Raw genomic sequence first — 25,025 nt, forward strand, 5'->3', positions numbered from 1 at the left:
CAGCTCCTCCTCAACTTGTACACTCCATGGCTTGGAACGGGCTTCGTGGAGTAGCTGTTCCTCTTCATCAATCGAGGAGATGTGAAGCATCGTGTGATGTTTTTCGCCGCATTTTTTACATCGGCCTTGGCTTGGGCACGCGTTCGAGCGGTGGTCTAGAGCCAAGCAATTTCCACAGCAGCTCCCGCGGATCGCTAAGTAAAGGCGCTCCTCGGGTTTTTTGGCCCGAAAGATGGGGCACAGGCGTAGGGGATGTTGCTTAAAACAAGCGCGGCATTCCGACGTATAACGCATGACGTTCTTGGCAGCGCTTCGTTGCATAGCGGCAAAGCGACCCATTTTTCTGAAAGAAATGCAATATGTTTGACTGGGTCGAGTCATTCTCGAAAATGCGGGGGCGAGTGGTCCCTCGTTGTATTATTGGGGATTTGGGAAATTTTATTAGCGCGCGCATAAGGGGAAACATCTGTCGCTGCATAAAAAAAATATTCATATGTGGCGTGCATTATGCGCATGGCCTCTTTCCCCGCACGTTATGTGCCTGGGTCTTTATTGCCTTATTTTGTTTATTTTGTGTCACCCGGTAGCGTTTTAGTTAGCCACGGGCACACTAATGCTGCAGAAAAATTAGCATTTAGGATTTTCGGTTCGCACATTCTGGTACCGAACCGGGTAGAAAGTGTGTAGCGTGGGTTCTTTTGAGTCGCTGTTATTTGTGTTGTTGATGCTAAAAACCAACAACTTCCCTGCCCGCCACAAAAAAATGTTTGGACAGCAAATTGTATGCTATGTAAAGAAAAAATAAAAAGATCTTCGTTTTGGACGAAGAGAAAAATTTGTAGAATGAATCATTTTTTTTTTTTTTATTACCCTTCGCTTATTTCTTCAACTTTTCCCCAAGTACGCTTATAGTCCTGTTTCATTGATGGCCTTTAGCAAACGCCACGGTTCCCGAAGGGTATTTGGCTCCGGTACCGATTTTTCCGGAAACGGGTTTTTGGGTACCCGTTTGCATCGTTTTATGCATCCCTAATATAATGTACATTTAAAACTCGGCATACATATGTACATACGTTGGTATAAGTATATGGGCAGTCAGTGCACGGACTTTACCGCATTGGTAGTTGGACCAACCTTTTTGACCCATTTTTCATTTTCTACTACTTCTGCTACCAAAACTTAGAATCTACCAATATTTCAGTATTTTCGCACTGAAAACGTCTACTGCGATAATTTTAAAGTATTGAATTGCAGAGCCCACCCAACTAACATTAGGAGGCGATACTGACCAAATCAGTAAATTTTGAAAAATTTGTGAAGAACTTAAACAGGAAATAGATTTTTGAGTAGAGAAATATAATGACTGAGTACGCGAATATTTTCTACACTAATTTTCTCAGTTTTTTTTCTTTTTTTGCATAATTTGAACGACAATAAGTTTTACGTAAACTATAACATGCTGAACTTGGTTATTTGGCGGCAGTATTTTGGGACTTAGGGAAACTATTGTTGGAATTAGACGTTTCGTTAATTTTTTGTTTGTATATTTCAGGAGATAGTGAGTATCCTAAGGCATAAGTTGTGCATATACAAATTTACATGGAGTTTTGGTTTTGTTTACATGGTTTTGTTGGTAGTGTTATTTCCGTGAGATGTTCTTTATGTATTTTACAATAAGTCATGAATTGTGTTGTCCAAGTATAAACTGTAGTTGTTGTTTTCTTGGACAAAATCCACCCACAAGTACTATTTTCATTTTTTCGTCTGCCACCATTCCCATTTTAGAAGTTCGCTCACTGGTACCCGCAAACCAACGACAGAAACAAAAAAAAAAAACGCACATTCATACATGCCCGTGTATAGAATGTAAAATTCCTATGAATTGAAACAACGGGAAATGTATCAAGTGATTTTCCGTTCTTTCATTCTTTACTACGGCGTGGACTGGCCTACACCTATTTGTGATAATTCGTAAAAAATTAATTTGGAACAATTGTGGTCAAAAAGTCTTCTCCTGACAACTCACAAATCTGGCCTGGCACCAGTACGCGTAAGTTAGGCAATTTTTTCCTTTTAAAGGCCAATACAGCACTGCCGTTCAACGCAAGTTGTGCAATTTCACATGGGTGACAGCATGAAAACATTCCAACAAACGCAATAGGCCAGCGGATTCAACATTATTACAATTGAGGTTAACAAGCCGTATTCGTAAACTAAACTCGCTAATGACATTCATGCGATCTTGATAGTTGTAAGGCAACGCACCAATTAATTCCTATATATTAGCACCAGTCATTTCAAAAAAAATTCTCGTAGATATATCCCACAGAGTCATACCAGTCAAGTGGTTCATTTTGAAGGTTTCGGATGCATACTTGCAGATATGCTTGAAGATATTACGAAGACGTCGGCATACCCGCGAAGCATATCTGATCGCGTAAGGGTAAGTGCAAACATATGCCTTCCATTACAAAATATTTGTACACATAGGTGAATGGAGATCAATCGAATCGCCATTCAGGTTCAGTGTAGCAATACGTGCATTGAAATCAACGCTACTTTTTTTTTTATGCTTCAGTTTGTTGTTAACTCTCGCAGGCACTCACAAAGAAACGCTTTCCTGCAACTCATGACTTGAACGTTGTAGAGCTCTTGCTGCAGCTACTGGTTGCGCGAAATCTATTACACCAGTTGGTGGTTCTGACGTGCCTGTCGCATATTTATCGCGCATTAAATACACTTTGCATACCTCACCAAATTATTTAAAGTATTTGATAATTTGTTTCAGTGACTTTGCCATGCAGTCGATATGCAGTGACAGTATAAACGGGAAGGTCATCTTCGGCGTAGGCTTTATCGTCTAAGACGTAATAATTTTGACTTAAGCTTTGTGAAATCCCTCGGCTGTCTTTAATCCACAGCTTCAAAATATTTAACGATATTTGCGGTCCCTATTAGGCTTAGGTTTGGAATATTTTGCGCTTATTACTTAATTATTCTAGCAATGTTTACTCATGCAATTCTGCATTGTATAGTATATGGGCATGGATACAATTCATTATGCCATGATTTTCGAAGTTAAAGTAAAGCAAACGACGAAGCTCTTTGTGAGCCACAAAGCACCGACATAATGCAACTCGTAAAGTTGTCATTTTCAAGTAGTTTGATTTCACGAATGAGATAAAATGTGTTACTTAATACCGGCTGACTAAATAAATACTTCCCCTGACTAGAAAAATCGCCAAAAAATCTAACTAAAAGAGATGCAAGAAAAAGAGCGTAAATGTGCATCTTATGCATCTCATGTCACCCAATTGCTATCGTACATTGGGTGAATCACGTGAAACATTTGAACGGTTTGCGAAGGCATACGAGTGGGATATGTATTCCCCGAAATGGGAACGCGATTTAATGGCAAATGTGGGCACTGTTGCCCTGTGGGTATAAGTAAGATGTTGCAACGCCAACATACTCGTACCGATGATGTGCGATCTCGCATTTATGCAGCGCTTGATAAGTGGACGAAAGAGCTGGAAAAAGTAAACAAAATGTGTGAGTGGCGATCGACCGAATTTAGCTGATTTATCCGTATTTGGGGTACTTAATAGTATGGAAGGATGTCAAGCTTTTAAGGTTTGCATGGAAAATACTAAAATAGGCAAATGGTACAATGGTATGAAGGAGTTGGTTGAACGAAATCACGGTAGTTTAGTAAGAGGCTCAAACTTGGCACCTTTACCTGCTTAGATCTCACACAATATCTGTTTAAATTTGTAACGTTGACAAAAAAAAATACATATAACTATGTGTACGTATATAGCAATGTAACAAATCTTACTTATCTTTTGAAGCTTCAGTGAATAAAGAAAGTTTGACGAAGCTCAGTTCAACAAATATAATATTCGTAGCACTAATATAAATATATTATTTTTCATGTATAGAAATAACCTATTCGCTCAAATTTGCACGGATCAAACAAATTTATAAAGCAATTTCCGACACCCTCGGAATATAAGCTTCAAATCTAGGGGCGGGCTTTTGTAACTTATTTCGACCCAGTCTTGAGCCCAGCTTTAATAGTGAAAATTAGAGAGCGTAAGGCAATCTGATATACCGCGTACTAACCACAAATATCTGAACTGCAGCTTTCAGATATTGTCTAGTTAAAAAAAATTAAATTCTACTGAAACTATCAAGCATATTGAGAGCGGTTAGAATCTTAGAAATCGATGTGAAAGCTTGAAGTCTGAAGTTTTGTTTTTTTTTTTTTTTCATACTATTTGCCCCGCTCTGAGGTGTATATAGACGGGCTACGGGATATCATAAGAATAACCACAAAGCCCAATGGACCTGGGATCAACTCTACCGCTAGTTTCAAATTTCGTATACATGTAAATGAGTGCTCAGATAGTAAGCAGCCCGCTTATAAGTCGACCATCTTAGCCTTGCCAGTTAAAACATATGTATGATCATAAAGGGCTGGCACCTAGATCTTATTCCCTTATAATGCGTGCGTCACAAGACTTCAATGAGGAAACGTATAAACTTAATACGAAGAAATGTACCTTAATGTTTGCCAGGTGCGTAACCTCTGTAAACCTTGCAAACTTGTATGAAAAATCGTTTTTAAATCTTTAGTTACTGGTTTAATATATTCTTTACTATTCAGAATATAAATTGAAATGTGTCTGTTAACGAGTTCAAAATTCACACGAACAAGAGCACTCCGAGGCAGAAACGACTCATATGTCGTACATATTTAGACTCATATCAGACAACCATCGCAGACGGAAAAATTTAATCTCTTTACAAAGATTTGTACATGTATGAGTCATGTGAGAGTCATAAATGACTCATATGACGCGTAAGCATATCAGGCGCATATCGCGTATAGAAACAATTTTTGATCTGCTAAACGTTAAAAGTAAACGCGCCGATTCAGGCATGTTGTATCATGGCTACAATCATTTCTTTGAACTCATATATGACTTCAGCAATTTTTAAAATATGTGTTGCTGCTTTTTAAAATAAAGATTTTGTAATTATACGGAATTATATAAATATAATTTCTAAGATATATTTCAAGTTTCCCAAACAAGAATTTTGATTTTAGTCCACTTATACTGTGAATTCTTCACACGTATTCATGTTTTGAATCAAGACGAGATATAATTTCACGTCATTCGACGCGTGCTGAATAGTGTTCATCTATAAGTAATGGTTCAATTACGAGAAGAATTTTGTGTACATAAGGCCATGCTAAATCCTCTAATTAGGATAAGACCCGATCAATTCCTTTTACGAGTAAAATAACGTTCTTGACCTTCTAAATTTGGAGAGATAAGTAAAGGAAGTATTTATTTATAAAGAGTTCTGTGGCAGACCGTGAGTCTGCATTAGGGTTCTGGTGTCCTCGCTCGGGGTGAGCGAGTGAATTTTTGGGTTGGATTGGTATGAAATAAAAATAGAATGGGCAGAGTCCCTTTGTTTTCTGTGGCAGATGCGGATCTGCGTTAGGGCTTTTCTGGTATCCTCGTTATGTGAGAACGAGGGAGTGGGGAGATTTTTTTTTTTTTGAAAGTTAGAAATTGAATGGGCCGGAGAATGCCTTTAGTTTCGGTGGCAGATGCGGATCTGCCTTAGGGTTTTTGGTTGGCCTCGTTCCGGGTGAACGAGAGCTGGGGTTGATTTTTTGAACGGAGGGATGTGGAGGAGCGGAAGGACTGTTAAGAGGAACTCGTCGTCCTCTCACAATCTATCTCCGTAGGAAGAAGGATCAGTTTGACCAAAGGTCGTCTGACTTGACCCTTCTCGGTCATGAGGTCGACTACACGTACTCGGTTATCTTCGCCGGGGTGCACGTTGACGACTCTACCTAACCTCCATTCGTTGGGAGATAAGTTGTCCTCTTTGAGGACAGCGAGGTCTCCCACTTTTATATTTTCTTTGGGATGCTTCCACTTCACTCTTTTTTGAAGTTCGGATAGATATTCCACCTTCCATCGCTTGCAGAAAGTATGATGGAGGGCTTTGAGTTTCTGCCACCGATTTGTCATCGAGGCAGAGCTCTCACTAGCATCTGGTTCTGGCGGAGCCAGTAGGTGGCTGCCCGTTAGGAAATGTCCTGGGGTTAGTGGTTCCAGATCCGTTGGGTCATTCGACCCTGGACTGAGTGGGCGCGAGTTGAGGCACGCCTCAATCCTGCACAAAATGGTTTGGAACTCCTCCATGGTGTACTTATGGGGAGATGCGATCTTTTTGAAGTGGCTTTTGAAGCTCTTCACTCCCGCCTCCCACAAGCCGCCCATATGTGGAGCGCCAGCGGGAATAAAATGCCAAGTTAATGCTTGATGGCTATACTTGGAGACTGTTTTGTCTCGGCTTTCGGCCAGGAAGGCTTTGAATTCCGATCGTAGAGATCTGGAAGCTCCGACAAAGTTCGTACCATTGTCGGAGTAGATGTTCTTCGGACATCCTCTTCTCGCGATAAAACGCGAAAAAGCCGCGAGGAAGCCTGGGGTACTAAGGTCACTAGTGGCTTCTAAGTGGATGGCCTTAGTGGAAAAACAGACGAAAAGGCATACGTAGCCTTTTGACAGTCGACATCCCCTACCGCGGTAGCTTTTGATGTCGAAAGGCCCCGCAAAGTCTACCCCGGTATTGGTGAACGCGCGGGTAAAAGTAGTCCGTTCGCAGGGAAGGGTACCCATAAGTTGGGACTCCGCCTGCTTTCGATGAATAATGCAGGTTTTGCAATTGTGGATGATGGCTCTGATCATGGTCTTGACATTCGGTATCCAGTATTGGGTTCGGATAAGACGGAGCATGAGCTGGTTCTCGCCATGAAGGGAGTCATGATGAGCCATCATAACTGTAAGGCGAGACAGCCTACAATTGTAAGGCAAGATGATCGGATGCCGCTCGTTGTATGACATGTCTTTGAAGCCCCTAGACGCCCTCCTGTTCTGATAATATCATCTATGTCGATGTATGGGTTGAGTGACAGGATTTCACTCTTCCGATCAATAGGTTCCCTATTTTTTAATTTTAAATATTCTGTACCGTAAAATTGTTTCTGGCAGACTCGTATTAATGCTTGAGTCGTTGCCTTAATCTCATCGGCTGAGATTATGCACGACCTTTCGGGGAACATTGCTTTAGTTTTTGGGTGAGTTCGCTTATAAAATCTCCTAACATAGGATAGAACCTTCAAAGCCCTGGGTAAATTTGAAAAACGATCGAGAATATCTACATGATCTACCCTTGTCGTGGCATATGTTTGTGCCCTCTTTTCCTCAACGGACGTTTTGTATTCGGTCTCTTGTGCTGGCCAGTGGGAATTGTCTTCTTGCAGCCAAGAAGGTCCCTGCCACCACAACGAATTGTTGGTCAACTCTGATGCCAGCAGTCCTCTGCTTCCTAGATCCGCTGGATTAGATTCCGAGTCCACGTGAAGCCAGTCCTTGCTACCGACCATATCGATGATCTTAGTGATTCGGTGTGCGACGAAGGTTGACCAGGAACAGGGCGGCTTTCTTATCCATGCAAGTACGATGGTTGAATCCGTCCAGAGGTGAACTTTTACGGGTCCCAAATGAATATTTCGGAATATTGATTCCATCATTTCTGCGAGAAGCACGGCGCCGCAGAGTTCTAAACGTGGTAGCGAGATGGTTTTCACTGGAGCTACTCTGGTTTTTGCTAAGAGTAAGTGAATGAAAACCTGATCGTCTCTTTTTACGCGCATATATATCGCTGCAGCATATGCTTTCTCGGAAGCGTCACAGAAGCCGTGGATTTCTATTTCGCCTTCCGGGGAAAAATTTACCCACCGCGGTATCCGTATGTTATCTATTTCGCCATAGTGTTGGGTGAAGGTTTTCCACCGTTCTAATGTATTTGGCGAGACAGGCTCATCCCATCCGGTGCCTTCTAACCAAATATTCTGCATTAATATTTTTGCTACTATGACCATTGGTGCAAGCCAGCCTAAAGGGTCGAAAAGTTTGGCTATCGCGGATAGGATTGCGCGTTTGGTGATGTTCTCGCCCTTCTCTAAAACTCCTGCGGTGAAGTAAAACATGTCTGAATGCGCGTTCCATCGTATTCCGAGTGCCTTCACCGAGCTAGCCTCTTCAAACGCTAGGAAGTCCTCGCTGAGCAAATCCGTTTTGGGGATGTCCTGAAGGACTTCCTCACAATTGGATGTCCACTTGCGCAATGGAAAGCCAGCTGAGTGTAATGCTTCGCGAATCTCGTTCCTTGCTTTGATAGTTGACGCTATTGTATGCCCTCCAGATAAAACGTCGTCGACATACATACTTTCGCGTAATATACCCGATGCTATTGGGTGGGTATTTTCTACATCATTAGCCAATTGTAGAAGTGACCGTATCGCGAGGTAGGGGGCGCAGTTTACACCAAATGTGACAGTCTTTAGTTCGTAAAGACTGATGGGTTCGTTGGGGGATGTTCGATGGACAATTCTTTGAAATTTGGCGTGATTATCGGTCACCCAAATTTGCCTATACATCTTTTCTATGTCACTATTAAAGACAAAGCGATACAGTCGCCAACGTAAAATAAAAATAGGCAAGTCTGCTTGGAGTACTGGACCTGGGTGGAGTATGTCGTTTAGACTAATGCCATTTGCTGTCGGACTTGACGCGTTGAAGACGACGCGCACCTTGGTAGTGGTACTTTCCGCCTTTACAACGGCGTGGTGGGGCAGGAAATAATTATCCGAATCGTCGGATGGTACATTATTTTTAATTTTTCTCATATGTCCAAACGTTTCGTATTCGGATAACACCCGAACATACTCTTTCCCTAACTCTTGGTTTTTCAGTAATCGCCCCTCATTTCTGAAGAATTGTGAACATGCGCGCTTTAGAGACGGTCCTAATGCAATCTTCTCAGGGTAATCCTGCCTGAATGGTAGCCAGACTGTATATCTTCCACTTTCATCACGTTTTGTTGTGTCCTTAAATAATTGTTCACAATACTTTTCTTCTTCATTAAGCATTTTGTTTTTGGGAACATTTTCTACCTCCCAGAAAGCTTTTAATTGGTTGTCCAACGCAACCTCGTTGTAGAATGACATGATGCTCTTCGTTGGACTCGGTGCTTCGATGCGACCGGTTAGTATCCAACCGAACACTGTCTCTTGGGCCAAAAGTGTATTTAGTACATTCTTTTTCAGACCACTCAGTATAATTTGGGGATATATGTCTCCTCCAAGTATGAGGTCTACATCTTCGTTGATGTAGAACCTCTTGTCTGCCAAAACCAAGTCTGGGAATGCCTGCATAGTCATGACGTTGATATGGCAGGATGGAAGATTCCCAGTGAGTTTGGCTAGGACTAGAACGGGTGTAGTCAGGCTGAAGCAGGCATCCACTGGTGAACGTAATTCAATTTTGGATGCTTCTTTCACCTGGGCTGACACCGAATTTGTGATGCCTGAAACTTGGGCATGCATTTTTCTCGCTGGCAAATTGATTCTGCGTTTCAGTCTTTCAGTTATAAAGGAACATTCATACCCTGAATCAATTAATGCCCGTGCGGAGAAGTCGGTACCATTATGGCGAATGTGTACGCGAGCAGTTCCTAATAGCACGCCTGTGCTGGAATTGGCAAGACAGGATTTTACATTCTGGTTCGCAGATTGTCGCGCCTGTGTTGTTGGGCTATTATCCGCATCTTTGAAAGGATTGCGTACAGCCGTGTGCTGAGATGTATCCGCATGCAGGAGCGTGTGGTGACGAGAGTGGCATTTGGAACAGTTGTAGGAACTGGTGCACTTCGTCACGGTGTGTCCTGGGGATAAGCAATTCAGGCAGCCACTTGTGGATTTTATAAATTTAATCCTTTCTACTGCGCCAGCGTGCTCTCTGGTAACTTGGTTGAGCATAGATAGGTCAGGATTGCAGCCCAATTGGAAGTGTCAATTTTGTGGCATTTGAGGGACGAAATGCAATTATTTATATCATTTTGCAGCTTTTTTATTGAACTGCCACACTCACTTTCTACCTTTTTTAAGTTAAATAAAATTTGTAGTTGTGTGTTAACTAAGATACGTTTGTTTTCGTATCTTTCACACAAGTTTTTCCAGGCCATCTCGAAACCTTCATTTGTGAGGGGGCATTTTTTAACGATATCTTTTGCTTCGCCCTGCGTTTTGTTGTTGAGATGGAATAACTTTTCCACCCCTTTCAAGCTGGAATTGTTTATATAAATTGCCGTGAAAAGGTCGCGAAAAGTTGGCCAAGACAGATAATCCCCTTTAAAAACTTCCGTGTCGCAAGCAGGGAGGCGAATTTTATGCGCATGAGGTTCTTGCTCAGGGTTGGCGTTCTTTTCATCCTTCTTGTATTTTTCTGCCTCAGCAGATATAGACGCTGAACATCGCACGTAGATTGCGTATGCTGCCTTTTGCTTCTTCCTGATCGCCATAACGTCATCCGCTGACACCTCATCAGATCCCAATAGCGAATCAAACGCAGACTTTACCTTCTTCCACAAGAGCCGCAACTCTTCCTGCTGTATTGCAAGGGTGTGTTTGCTATGGTCGCTCTCCGGAATAAGGCTGTAATCTTTATCAAACTCTGCGATTGATTCTGCTAAACGGATGTAGGTTTCCATTGTTTTATTTACGTTTATTAACGAGAAAATTTCCGATTAGAAAAATAGAACTCTTTTGAGTTAATATGCCTGCCCAGCCCTAAATAAAGACTATTGAACTTCGAGTTTATTATTTATTTTGTTTATTGCAGACTTTTTTCTTGGTTGCGACAACGAAAAGGGTTTATTTTATGGACTTTTTGTCACAGCAGCGACACCAGAAAAAAGGTTTAATTTACAGACTTTTTGTCTCAGCGGCAACAACAAAAAAGGGGACCACTCGCCACCTCCACAAATAATGGGTGTATTTTGGTGAACGTGAAAAAATGCGTGCGATATTGCAAAACAAGCGCCAAAAAAGTGTAAAAAGTGTTTAAAAAGTGAAGTGAGCACCGGATTAATTAATTAAAGTGAACTTAATTTAGTGTTTGTGAAGTACAAAAAAAACAACAAAAACCTATTTAGTATGGTGCGGAAAGTGAGGTTAGGTTGCCCTCTTCCTTGTGTTGTGTCTGGAAAACCTTACCACTGGTGGGGGGATAGACCAGATAATCACAAGGACTGAAAATAAAGGCTAACAAACCGAGTGATTTAACCTTTAAATTAGAAAAATAAAGTGGGGCTCACTAAATCACTTCACTGTTATCACTTTTACTTTCAATTTTTCGCGCACTGCACGGGGTTTTTTTTCTTTATTTTGCAAAAAAAAAAAACAACACTCAAAAAAAAAGTGGCAAGAAATATAAACTTACTTCTCTTTGTGCTGTGGCTCCGGTGGCTCTGCTAATATGTGTTGTGGCAAACAAATTTTTGTAGGCAAAATGTGCTGTGGCTCTGGTATTTGTCTAATATAAAGGCTCCAAGTTTTTCCTTGTCAGCAATTGGTGGCAAATAAATTTTTTTAGGCAAAATCCTTCGGCAAATTGTCTAGTAGGCAAAATTGTGCTGCGTTGTGGACTGTAATTTGTAGGTGCTTTTAGTTCCTTTTGCGGGGAGTAAGGACCAATGTTCGGCCTGAGTGCGTCGTAAACCGGCAGTGGGTAGGCGCACACGGGTCGATCTTGGAGTGGATGGTTCGCTCAAAAGAGATAAAAGAAACAAAACGCAAAGAGGATTTCCTCGTTATAATAATGTTTTATTAAGAGTGTTAGGAAATATAGAGTGGATACAATATTACCTTGGTGTTGAACGTGACGATGGCGATCTTGGGCGATGTGTGCTGGTTGGCGGTCAATCGAAAAAGAGACCGGTTATCCCGTTGAGGACAACCGCTAAGCCGCGTGCATGGGTACTGACAACGCATGCATGTGCATGCATGCACACAAATGCGGCGTGAGTGTGGGTGGCTGGAAATATTATTAAAACGCTAGGGAGGGGCGCCGTCAATCAGATAAAAGTTAGGCATTGGGCCTAAACACCCACTTTTTCGATATCGAAAATTTCGAAAAACCGGCAAAGTGTGATAATTCATTAGCAAAGACGGATAAAGCGATGAAACTTGGTAGGTGGGTTCACCTTATGGCGCAAAATAGAAAATTTGTAAAATTTTGGACAATGGTCGTGGCACCGCCCACTTTTAAAAGAAGGTAATTTAAAAGTTTTGCAAACTGTAATTTGGCAATCCTTGAAGATATTATGATGAAATTTGGCAGGAACGTTACTCCTATTACTATATGTGAGCTTAATAAAAATTTGCAAAATCGGATTTTTTAAAAGTCAAATTTTTACAAAAAATTTAATATGTCTACAGTATATAAGTAAATTATGTCAACATTCAACTCCAGTAATGATATGGTGCAACAAGATTAGAAAAAAAAAAATAAAAAATTCAAAATGGGCGTGGCTCCGCCCTTTTTCAGTTAATTTGTCTAGAATACTTTTAATGCCATAAGTCGAACAAAAATTTACCAATCCTTCTCAAATTTGGTAGGGGCATAGATTCTATGACGGTAACTGTTCTCTGTGAAAATGGGCGAAATCCGTGGAAGCCAGGCACAGTTTTTATACACAGTCCACCGTCTGTCCTTCCGTTCGGCCGTTAACACGATAACTGCAGCAAAATTCGATAAATCTTTACTAAACTTAGTTCGCGTACTTATCTGAACTCACTTTATCTTGGTATAAAAAATGGTAGAAATCCGACTATGACCACGGCCACTTTTTCGATATCGAAAATTACAAAAAATAAAAAAATGCAATAATTCTCTACCAAATACGAAAAAAGGGATGAAACATGGTAATTGGATTGGTTTACTGACGCAAAATACAACTTTAGAAAAAACTTTGTAAAATCGGTCTGACAGCTACCATATTAAGTAAAAGAAAATGAAAAAGTTCTGCAGGGCGAAATCAAAAGCCCTTGGAATCTTGGCAGGAATGCTGTCCGTGGTATTACATATATAAATAAATTAGCGGTACCCGACAGATGATGTTGTGGGTCACCCTGGTCCACATTTTGGTCAATATCTCGAAAACGCTTTCACATATACAATTACCACCACTCCCTTTAAAAATACTCATTAACACCTTTCATTTGATACCAATATCGTACAAACTAATTCTAGAGTCACCCCTGGTCCACCTTTAAGGCGATATCTCGAAAAGGCGTCCACCTATAGAACTAAGGCCCACGCTCTTTTAAAATACTCATTAAGATCCTTCATTTGATACCCATATCGTACAAACACATTCTAGAGTCACCCCTGGTCCACCTTTATCGATTTCTCGAAAAGACGTCCACCTATGGAACTAAGGCCCGCTCCCTTTTAAAATACTAATTACCACCTTTCGTTTGATACCCATATCGTACAAACGCATTCTAGAGTCACCCCCTGGTCCACCTTTATGGCGATATCTCGAAAAGGCGTCCACCTATAGAACTCAGCCCACGCCCTTTTAAAATACTCATTAAGTAAGTAATGATATGGTGCAACAAGATACGAAAATAAAAAAAAAAATTCAAAATGGGCGTGGCTCCGCCCTTTTTCAGTTAATTTGTCTAGAATACTTTTAATGCCATAAGTCGAACAAAAATTTACCAATCCTTCTCAAATTTGGTAGGGGCATAGATTCTATGACGGTAACTGTTCTCTGTGAAAATGGGCGAAATCCGTGGAAGCCAGGCACAGTTTTTATACACAGTCCACCGTCTGTTCTTCCGTCCGGCCGTTAACACGATAACTGCAGCAAAATTCGATATATCTTTACTAAACTTAGTTCGCGTACTTATCTGAACTCACTTTATCTTGGTATAAAAAATGGTAGAAATCCGACTATGACCACGGCCACTTTTTCGATATCGAAAATTACAAAAAATAAAAAAATGCAATAATTCTCTACCAAATACGAAAAAAGGGATGAAACATGGTAATTGGATTGGTTTACTGACGCAAAATACAACTTTAGATAAAACTTTGTAAAATCGGTCTGACAGCTACCATATTAAGTAAAAGAAAATGAAAAAGTTCTGCAGGGCGAAATCAAAAGCCCTTGGAATCTTGGCAGGAATGCTGTCCGTGGTATTACATATATAAATAAATTAGCGGTACCCGACAGATGATGCTGTGGGTCACCCTGGTCCACATTTTGGTCAATATCTCGAAAACGCTTTCACATATACAATTACCACCACTCCCTTTAAAAATACTCATTAACACCTTTCATTTGATACCAATATCGTACAAACTAATTCTAGAGTCACCCCTGGTCCACCTTTAAGGCGATATCTCGAAAAGGCGTCCACCTATAGAACTAAGGCCCACGCTCTTTTAAAATACCCATTAAGATCCTTCATTTGATACCCATATCGTACAAACACATTCTAGAGTCACCCCTGGTCCACCTTTATCGATTTCTCGAAAAGACGTCCACCTATGGAACTAAGGCCCGCTCCCTTTTAAAATACTAATTACCACCTTTCGTTTGATACCCATATCGTACAAACGCATTCTAGAGTCACCCCCTGGTCCACCTTTATGGCGATATCTCGAAAAGGCGTCCACCTATAGAACTCAGCCCACGCCCTTTTAAAATACTCATTAAGTCCCTTCATTTGATACCCATATCGTACAAACATATTCTAGAGTCACCCCTGGTCCACCTCTATCGATATCTCGAAAAGACGTCCACCTATGGAACTAAGGCCCGCTCCCTTTTAAAATACTAATTAACACCTTTCGTTTGATACCCATATCGTACAAACGCATTCTAGAGTCATCCCCTGGTCCACCTTTATGGCGATATCTCGAAAAGGCGTCCACCTATAGAACTAAGGCCCACTCCCTTTTAAAATACTTATTAAAATCTTTCATTTGATACCCATATCGTACCAACACATTCTAGAGTCACCCCTGGTCCACCTTTATGCGATATCCCGAAATGGCGTCCATCTATACAACTATGACCCACTTGCTTTTAAAATACTGTTTAATACCTTCCATTTGATACTCATTTCATACAAGCACATTCCAGGGTTAACCCAGGTTAATTTTCCTGCATGTTGGTTTTCCCTTATTTTGTCTCCAAAGCTCTCAGCTGAGTATGTAATGTTCGATTACACCCGAATTCAGCCCCCTTACTTGTTTCTTTTATTTTAATTTTCCATTCGCTTCTATGCGTAAAATCGTAAATATTTTAGCAAAGTGTTCTGCAATATACAAAAAAATTCGCCGGCAACACAAATACGAAAGACTTTTCATCCTTTAAAAACAGTAAGCAATTTATTCAACGTTTTGACATATGTACATATATTCGACTACTTTAGGATCTATGGCGTACTTCGATCTTAACCCATTAAAAAAACTATTTCAACCTATTCACAAAACTGGATTTAAACATATACATACATATGTAACAGTAATCGCAAGACGATGTATAATATTTGCATTGGTTGATCTTTTTATACCCAGCTGTACTTGTACATAGGGTATTATAACTTTGATTGGATAACGTTTGGTTGTACAGGTATAAAGGAATCGAGATAGATATAGACTTCCATATATAAAAATCATCAGTATCGAAATAAAAATATGATTGAGCCATGTCCGTCCGTCCATCCGTCTGTCCGTTAACATGATAACTTGAGTAAATATGGAGATATCTTCACCAAATTTGCTACACGATCTTATCTGGACCCATAATAGATTGGTATTAAAAATGAGCGAGATCGACTTGTGATAAAATCAATTTTACAAATATTATTAATCATAAATCAAAATCGTTAAACCTATCATAACGGCAGAGAGGTTGTCTTTACTATAAGGAATGCTTTGAAGAAAAATTAACGAAATCGCTTAAGGCCCACGCCCACTTTTATATAAAAGATTTCTAAAAGGGTTTTGGACGAATAAAGAAAGCAAAAAAGAGCTTTATAGCAATGGTATTTAATTTCCCAAGTGGATTTATAACAATAAATAGGATAGACTTTGTAAAAATGGGCGTGGCACCATATGTATATGTATTATTGTGCAGCCTTGTAACACTATAAGCACACAAAACAAACAACAACAGCTTTTCAAGTGTACAGCTGGGTATTTAGTGTTCGATTTCAACCGAACTTAGACTTCCTTACTTGTTAGTTCATTACTTTATTTCCCTTAATAATCTCGAAACGTCATATTTGCTTTGCTAAGACAATTTTCTACTTAAAATTTTGGCGTAATTTACTTCTCCGGAGATCAAGGCGGAGATTTTCTTCCAATTTGCGTTGTGCCAAGTTATTATTATTATGTCTAGAAATTAAACGAATTATTGTCGAAGCCTGAAAGGAGATGAGACATGTTTACCAAAAATTTAGGGTACAAGGTAGCTATAACCTCCGAAGAGATTTTAGGACGAGCTTCTCTTCCAATTTGCGTCGTGCTCCTTTTAATTTTTTCTACAAATTGGTGGTACGGGACCTACACGTTTTATGCCGATTCCGAGAGGCAAATGCATTTTCACTGATAAGCTTTCCATGCCAATACAATCGGAGTGTTTGCCAAACCATTACCGAGGGCTTAGAAAAACTTTCTTCCAACTGAAATTTTTTTCTTCATTTTTTTCTGTGCCCGGAATTAAACCTAGGACCGGCGATACGGCACGCGTAGCTCGCTACAACCACATCACTGCGGCCGCCTTGCTAAAAATACTCACAAGATATTTTACCTTTAAGACATTACTGACGTTTTTGCGCATTGAAAAAAATTTTAAATTTCTGCATTGCATCATAACTAACAATGTTTATGTTTTTTCTAAAAAAAATCTAAATTTGAATATTTTATTTTGCTAATTGTTAAAAATCCTTTTGATTTTTAAGAACTATATTACACAAAAGCTTAAAAACAGTCGGCGGACTTTGATCTGCTCGAACATTAGTTTGCCTCCATTTTAAAAGTTTTTTTATCTTTCATTTTTCGTTTTATACTAGTACATCTCTTATTCCATTTATCTTCCTCTCACTCCCGAACCCATTCAAACTCCAACTACCGCTCCCATTGCCACTACCACTTCCACCTCACACTTCTACTTCCACTCCCAATACTAAAAAAAACTTGTATATTCTCTCCTCTTCCTATCTTCTCCATGCTTGATTACCCTCTCTCCTTCGTATCTTCCCCTTTCACTTTCTCGAATTTTCTCTCTTCAACTCCCTCCTTTCCCTCAACCATCTCTATTTTTCTTCTTCGCTTTACCTTATCTAAGTTCCTCTCCTTCCAATCTTCTCCCCGCACTTTCTTCATTTCCTACTCCCACTATCTTTCCTCTCCCTCCCCATCTCACGTATTCTTCGTAACCACCACCCCTTGCCAAAACGTCATTTACACTTCCTTTGATACCCATATTGTGAAAACACATTCTGGGATCTCCCTGTCCACATTATCTCGGAAATGGGTCCACATATGGAACTTAAGCCCACTCACCATCCCTACGAAACCAACGCTGCTTTAATTTTCTGGAGTTATGAAGTTACCAACAGATTTCGTTTTCGCTTTTACAGATAAGATTAATCCATTCGAGAGGCTACCTGACATTAAATTGAGTAACTCGGCTAATACTATGTTCAAACAGAAAAATAAATTGAGGCTATTTCGATTTAACTTGAGTGGTGTTCATACAACTCTATTTAGCTTACACAATAGTAATTTGATAGCTGGTTGGCTCATCTATACAGTAAGAACATATCTTTGTTGAGACTGTCAAAATGTGCGTGTTGGTATTAGGTGCATGGAATGAAATGAAAACATAAAACTTTGAAATGTATGTGTGTTGTAAGAAAATGTGTTCAAGGTTTTGGCTTCATTTTGATTTTGCCATCTTCTTTTGACAGTCCCTACTCCAGTGAAATGAAAGACATAAAATCAGCTGATGAGATGAACCAACCATATAGTTCAGCCATGCGAAACTGACTTTTAATATACTCAATAAACACACTTTACAATGTTGCATTTGCAGTTTGAAGCAATTTATTACGCAATTTTTTTTAAATTGGCAATTTATTATTACAATTTATTATATGACAAATTGCGTAATAAATTGCCCAAATAGTATAAATTGCCAATTTGGTGTGTGTTTGAACCTAGTATAATATGCTCATGTAAACATTCAATCATAAAAGACATTCGTACCGAAGATCCCAGTAAAAAAATATCAATGTTTCAATAGAATGGGAGTACCTATTGCGAGTATGGGGTTACTCTTCTCCATTTCTGTTTATGAGGATATAAATTAATATAATTTCTTATTAAGCTTCATATATCCATGCTAAAACGTTCTACCAAAGATTTCCTTAAATTTATGGGTTTTTAAGAGCCCTCAAGGAGAAATAGCAAAACAACGTCACATGCTAAGTTAAAATTAGTATTCACCTTCATAAATATTACTTTCAGCTATACAAAATTGTTATTACAAGTGTGCTTAATAACTGTCTGGCTCTGCTTCCGATTAGCAACAGTTCGGAGGTGGTCGTTCAAAATGTAATGTGAAACTGGTTCTTTCCGTGACTATCTCCCATTTCCTCTGCAGGGTGGTCTCTTTTGAGGTCGCTCATCACGAATCGAAAGTAATTTTTTAAAAGTTCAACCGGTGACTAAGGTAAATGTCACATAAAAAACTCACAGCACAAAACGTTTTAAAAAGAAATTAAAAATCAGCCTTGATATTTAGCCAATAATGAAAACTTAAAATTGTTTACACTAGAATTAAATGAGCTATTAATCTGTATGCCAAGAAACATTTTCAGTGGTTAGTGCATTGTTCTTTGCTAAAATGCCGACTATTACTTTTGTGTGCTTCTATTTTCTCTTTAAAGATAAGTCGCACAATTTTGTGAGGGTTGAACAAGCACTGCCAACTGCATACATATGTACAAGCATACATACACTTTCACCTTCAGGTACTAACAAAAAGTTCTATAAAATTATGACACTTGCAACGCCTTTGAAGTTGCACAAAGTTTATGTCGGTTGACAAGCTACGAGTTAGTTATAATTAATTTCAAACTACTTTAAATTGTTTAAATAATATAAAAGTAATTACTGGGTGACGACATGGTCACTGACACACACACACACCAGACATGCTTAACCAACGAACCGATATCATTTCGTTACGATAATTAACGTTAATAAACGAAACAAAGTCATTTCGTTTCGTTTATTAACGTTAAGAACGTCAAATTAACGAAATGATTTCGTTTCGTTTTCTGCCATATCAAAACGAAATCAAATCGTTTATGTTGATTATTAATTTCAAACTATGCTGGCAAAGCTGATTGGTGGCAGAGTCATTAAAGGTGAAAGCAATAGCCAAGCTGACTAACTTTTCTTATGAATTTTGACAGTACGAACATTTCTCAGAGTATTTTTGACATTACCACCAACGAATTACACAAACAAACTACATGGAGTTTGTGTGTGTATGTCCGCTCGCTGTTACCACCTTACGGCTTCACCATGGCTATAGCATTGCCAGCACAATTCAAACATAAAGTATCACGTTTTTGTTAACGTTTTTAACGTTAACGAAAGCTTTTCGTTTCGGTTAAAAACGAGATACAATTTATCTTGATAATTTCTTTATCGATAATATTTCGAAGTGTTTCAGCGGAAACGGTGGAAATTTTTTGATAAACGATTAGCTTAACGTTAAGGTGCATCCCTGACACACACGTACTATCAAGCAGTGACACCATTGCGTGCCTCTATGAGGCTTTTGCGAGATATGAAGCGCTCGTAAATTTATGTTTAATCTGTGAAAGTCAATAGCTTTGATTTCTGAGCCACTAGGAAGATTAAGCGATAAACAATTTAAACAGTGGTGAAACAGCGAAAATTTATTTAAAGCGGTATTTAAAAAGTGTTTAATAATAATCATATCATGTTAAGAAGAATTTTGCAATATCACAGCTGATTAATATTCAAATTAAATGTGAAAAATATGTACATACATTAACCTGGATCGATTTGTATGGACGAAACTTAACCGATATCGCGCCATCGATTTTTCGATAGGATTTGGGCTCAGGAAAAAAAGTTCCACTACGCATACCCACAAAAATCATTTTGGAGCCTGCGAAAAAAAATGGCGAAAGGGTCAATTTTTCGACTAAAACACTCGTAGCAGGATCAAACCAGACAACTCGAAAGTTGTAGCAGGGAGAATTGCAGCGTTGCACGTTAATGGTAACAATTATACAGATTTTGCCAAAAAAGTTGAAGATTTAGCTGACTCACTTGAGCGGTCTCTTATTATTGAAGGGATCACTCAAGCGAAAGCTCATGAAATGGCAGTCGAACAAACTGTTAACGTGTGTCGTTTAAACGCAAAATCCAATTTAGTAAAAACCATTTTAGCCTCAACGGCATTTATAGTTATGAAAGACGTGGTAACAAAATTAATTGTAGAACAAAACAACGAAGTAACTGAGCGTCAGGTTTTAGCTTTTCGATCACGTGGTAACAACAAGCGGCTATACTGGTTATAGAAATAATAGTTCATTTTCATACAATAGTAACTATAACGGTAGCAATAATCAGAGATATCGATATGATAACAGAAATAGATACCAAAATAACAACAATAATAATATACGTCCAAATTCCAATTCAAATACAAATAGCAGTAACAATAGAGGTACCAATTCTAGATCATCCAACAGTAGAGATAGAAACGCAAACGTTCGCGCTTTAAACGCGAGTGCCCCTCAGGAGCGAATACTAACCGAAGGAAATTGAAAAAGGTGTTTTCACAGCTAGGTGCATTGTTAATTCCAGTAACCCAAATTTTAAAGTCATTAACACCAAGGATGATGTAAAGTATGTGAAAAGAAACAGCATTCGGACAGAAAAACTTTCAAATTATAACGTTTATACAATTAACAAGACTGAAACAGAAGACAAACGTACGAAAAAACTAATTTCAATTTGAAAAAATCAAATACCTCAACATGCTCAAAGTAAATTAATTGACCTTTGCATAGATTATGCCGAAATTTTCGCTCTCGACATGGACAAAATGACTTTAAACAACTTCTACGAGCAAAAACTAAGATTGACAGACAACGATCCGGTATATGTTAAAAATTATCGATTGCCATACTCTCAACGCGAAGAAATAAATCGCTAAGTAAATAAATTGTTAGACAACGATCTGATTGAACCCAGTTTTTCGAATTACAATAGTTCTTTGATTGTAGTCCCAAAGAAAGATACTATTTTTTTTTTTTATTTTTTTTAATTTTATTTATTTACAGTCTTGTAGACTTAATTTCTTAAATTTCTAAAATTTCATCTATGAGATCTCTTTCTGTAATTGCAATTGATTTTTGTGTTTACATCATTGAATTATCTAAAAGGCATTGATTTGCAGTAGTTGTACAATAATTTCTTAAATTGATTGCTATTTCGACATTGTTTTATATCATTTGGTAGCTCGTTGTATTCTCTTATTCCATCGTAATATATATATTTTTTGTCGAATTCCGATCTTACAGCTGGCAAATGGTCAAAAAGCTTATCGTATGTGCGTAGATTTTCGCGCAGTAAACAAAAAACTCATTGCTGATAAATTTCCACTAGCTAGAGTTGACGATATTCTAGATAATCTCGGTAGAGCAAAGTATTTTTCAACATTGGATCTTTTTTTAGACTTCATCAAATCCCCTTGCATCCTGACTCACGTGACATTACTTCCTTCAGCACTGACCGAGGTGCATTTAGATGAAAAGTGCTTCCATTCGGTTTAAATATAGCACCAAATTCATTCTCACGAATGATGACAATAGCTTTTTCGGGTATACCACCCAATGTCACATTTTTATACGTCGACGATATTATCGTCATAGGTTGTAGTGAAGCACACCACATTAAAAATCTTTCAAAAGTTTTCGATACTTGTAGGTCTTTCAATCTCAAACTTAACCCAAATAAATGCAACTTTTTACGACCAGAAGTTACATTTTTAGGTCATAAATGTTCAGTCAAAGGTTTGTTGCCAGACGACTCCAAAATAAACGCAATTAAAAAGTGTACAAAGCCAACTGATAAAGACGCGGTACGACGATTCGTCGCGTTTGGAAACTATTGCAGAAGGCTTATACCAAATTTTGCGTCTCTGACAGCGCCTCTAAATCGATTAAGTAGAAAAAGAGTTAAATTTGTATGGGATTTTGAGTGCGAAAAAGCATTTTTATCTTTGAAAGCAGCGTTACTTTCACCAAAATTACTTCAATATCCAGATTTTTTTAAACAATTCATTATTACCATTGATGCCCCCACAACTGGATGTGGCGCTTTTTTAAGTCAAGAACAGCAAGGTAGTGATTTACCAATTTGTTTCGCTTCTAAAGCATTTAATAAAGCAGAGCAGAAAAAACCAATTATAGAATTGGAACTGTTAGCTATTTACATTGCAATCAAGCAATTTCGACCATACGTTTATGGCACCCATTTCATTGTAAAATCAGACCATAGACCTCTAGTATACCTATTCAATATGAAAGCCCCTCTTCAAAACTTTCGAGAATTAGGTTAGAATTAGCAGAATATAACTTCACTATAGTTTACATAAAGGGTAAATCAAACGTTGGTGCTGATGCACTATCGCGTATTACAATCGATGAGATTAAGGAATCGAACAAACAAATTTTAGCAGTACAGACAAGATCAATGACAGAACGGCAAAACGACAATAACCTTCCTAGGAAAACAGACAAAAACGACGAAAAACAAGTTACTTTACATGTCTACGACAAATTTTCATTTAATTTTTCAAAAAAGATTCCACGAATAAGATCTGAAATTACGTACGATAAAAATAACAAAACAACAAATTTAAGAATTTTTGCGCATATTAAACATAAGAAACTCGAGTTACTTAGTTTTGAGCTTGTTAACGAAATAATGACTTTAGAGAAATTACTTTCGAGGCTTAAATCAAAAGCCGGCTAACGCAAAATTAAGCAGATTGAATGGCCTAAAAACGATATTTTGTTCGAACATTATACCATTACAAATTTCAAAAATATTTGAAATAAAATTTTAAAATCACCATAATGATCCCATTTCTGGTGGACATTGCGGAATGAAGACTTTACGAAAAACTGCGAAAAAAATTTTATTGGAAAGATATGACTCGTGATATATCGAAATATATCAAAAATTGTAATGATTGTCTTTTAAACAAGGTTAAAACTAAAACAAAAAAAAAAACTTGTTTTAACACCAACTCCTTGTAAACCATTTAATATACTAGTAATTGACACAATAGGACCCCTACCTGAGTCCAAATATGGTAACAAGTTCGCACTTACCATGATTTGCGACATGACTAAATACCTGGTAACAGTCGATGTGCCAGACAAATCGGCAAAAACAATCGCTTCAGCAGTTTTTGATGGATTTATTTTAACTTACGGCACAATGAATGCCATAAAATCAGATTTAGGTACTGAATTTAAAAATGAATTATTTGAAGAATTAACTAAACTTCTAAATATTGATCATAATTTTTAAACTGCATACCATCACGAAACTGTTGGCATGATTGAACGTAATCATAGAGTTTTTAATGAATACTTACGTGCATATTTAAAAGATACTTTTTCTGATTGGGATGTTTATTTAAAATACTTTACTTTCCTACACAATACTACGAGTAGCACAGTTTTTGACAATCAGTTTTCGCCTTTCGAGTTAGTCTTTGGGAAAAAGGCAACTTTGCCTAACGAATTGACAAAAGAAAAAATTTACCCAATTTATAATGTCGAAAACTATGCCAAAGAAGTTAAGTTTAGGATGCAGAAAACGCACAAAATCTAATAAATAAAAATAAGTTACAAAGTAAAAACCTGTATGATAAAACGGCACGTCCTTTAGTTGTCAAAATTGAAGATAAAGTACTTTTACAGAAAGAACCACATCATAAACACGAAAATATTTATCAAGGTCCGTTTATTATAACTAAAATTAAAGAACCTAACGTAACTATTTTCGATGAAGTTAAAAACAAAGTAAAAGTAGTACATAAAAACCGCCTAAGTACTTCGACTACCAGCTGATTTGAAGTATGGGATAGATGCCGATGCGGAGAGCAATGTCAAGAAATCCACTGGTGTCTTCGAAGAAGAGCTGAGAGAGATACACGATCTGGTAAGGCAACGAGCAAAGATTATAAGTGACAAGATGAAAGCGAGGTACGATAAAGCAATTAATTCGGAAGGGTTTCAGGAAGGAGATTTGGTGCTGCTATACAACCCACAACGAAATTGCAGTGTAACTGGGAAGGCCCATACAAAGTTGTAAAGCGGATCAACGATGTAGTGTACCGCATAAAAACCATTGGCAAACCACGAACCAAAATGAAAGTGGTTCATTTGGAGAGACTAGCAGCGTTTAGATCGAAAGATTTGTCTGGTCGGGACGATCAGACTTAGGTGGAGGGCAGTGTAACGAATGTTAGCAGCACTGAGCGAAGCTATCGTCTCTAAGCCGATGCTAAGCAGTGACGTGAATGCACATCAATAATTCAATCATTATGTATCTACATAAACGAAACAATAACTGCGTCTACATATATGTACCATGTACGTATACGAGCAGCGGAGAGTCAATGCACTAACACATGCATATATCTGGGAAGTTTGAGAGCTACTGGACTAGTAGATTCTGGAAGCGCCTAAAAGATGTATAAAATTGTGCAATTTTAGTTATAGCTGAGCAGTTTGAGAGCTCATGGACAATGCTAGTAGATTCTAGAAAAAAGCATACGAGGAAACCAAAGAGTCTAAAAGGCGACAGATGTAGAGGCGCTGTAATTCAGTTTGATTTGAGTTGTCAAGCAGTTACGACTAAGACGATATCTAGCGAGCAATAGCAGTATTATTTTGAAAGTCAGTTTCATTTAAGCTATCAGTTTGGTTTCGTTGC

The 25,025-nt window shown here is 38.4% G+C and overlaps 1 pseudogene; it reads right to left on the bottom strand.

The window, feature by feature from the left end:
- Positions 1–1,979: 1,979 nt before the first annotated feature.
- On the bottom strand, positions 1,980–23,685 carry LOC137241912 (uncharacterized; annotated as a pseudogene).
- Between the last annotated feature and the right edge of the window lie 1,340 nt (positions 23,686–25,025).

The sequence above is a fragment of the Eurosta solidaginis genome, chromosome 2, assembly GCF_040869045.1.
Source record: "Eurosta solidaginis isolate ZX-2024a chromosome 2, ASM4086904v1, whole genome shotgun sequence".
Classification (NCBI taxonomy): Eukaryota; Metazoa; Arthropoda; class Insecta; order Diptera; family Tephritidae; genus Eurosta; species Eurosta solidaginis.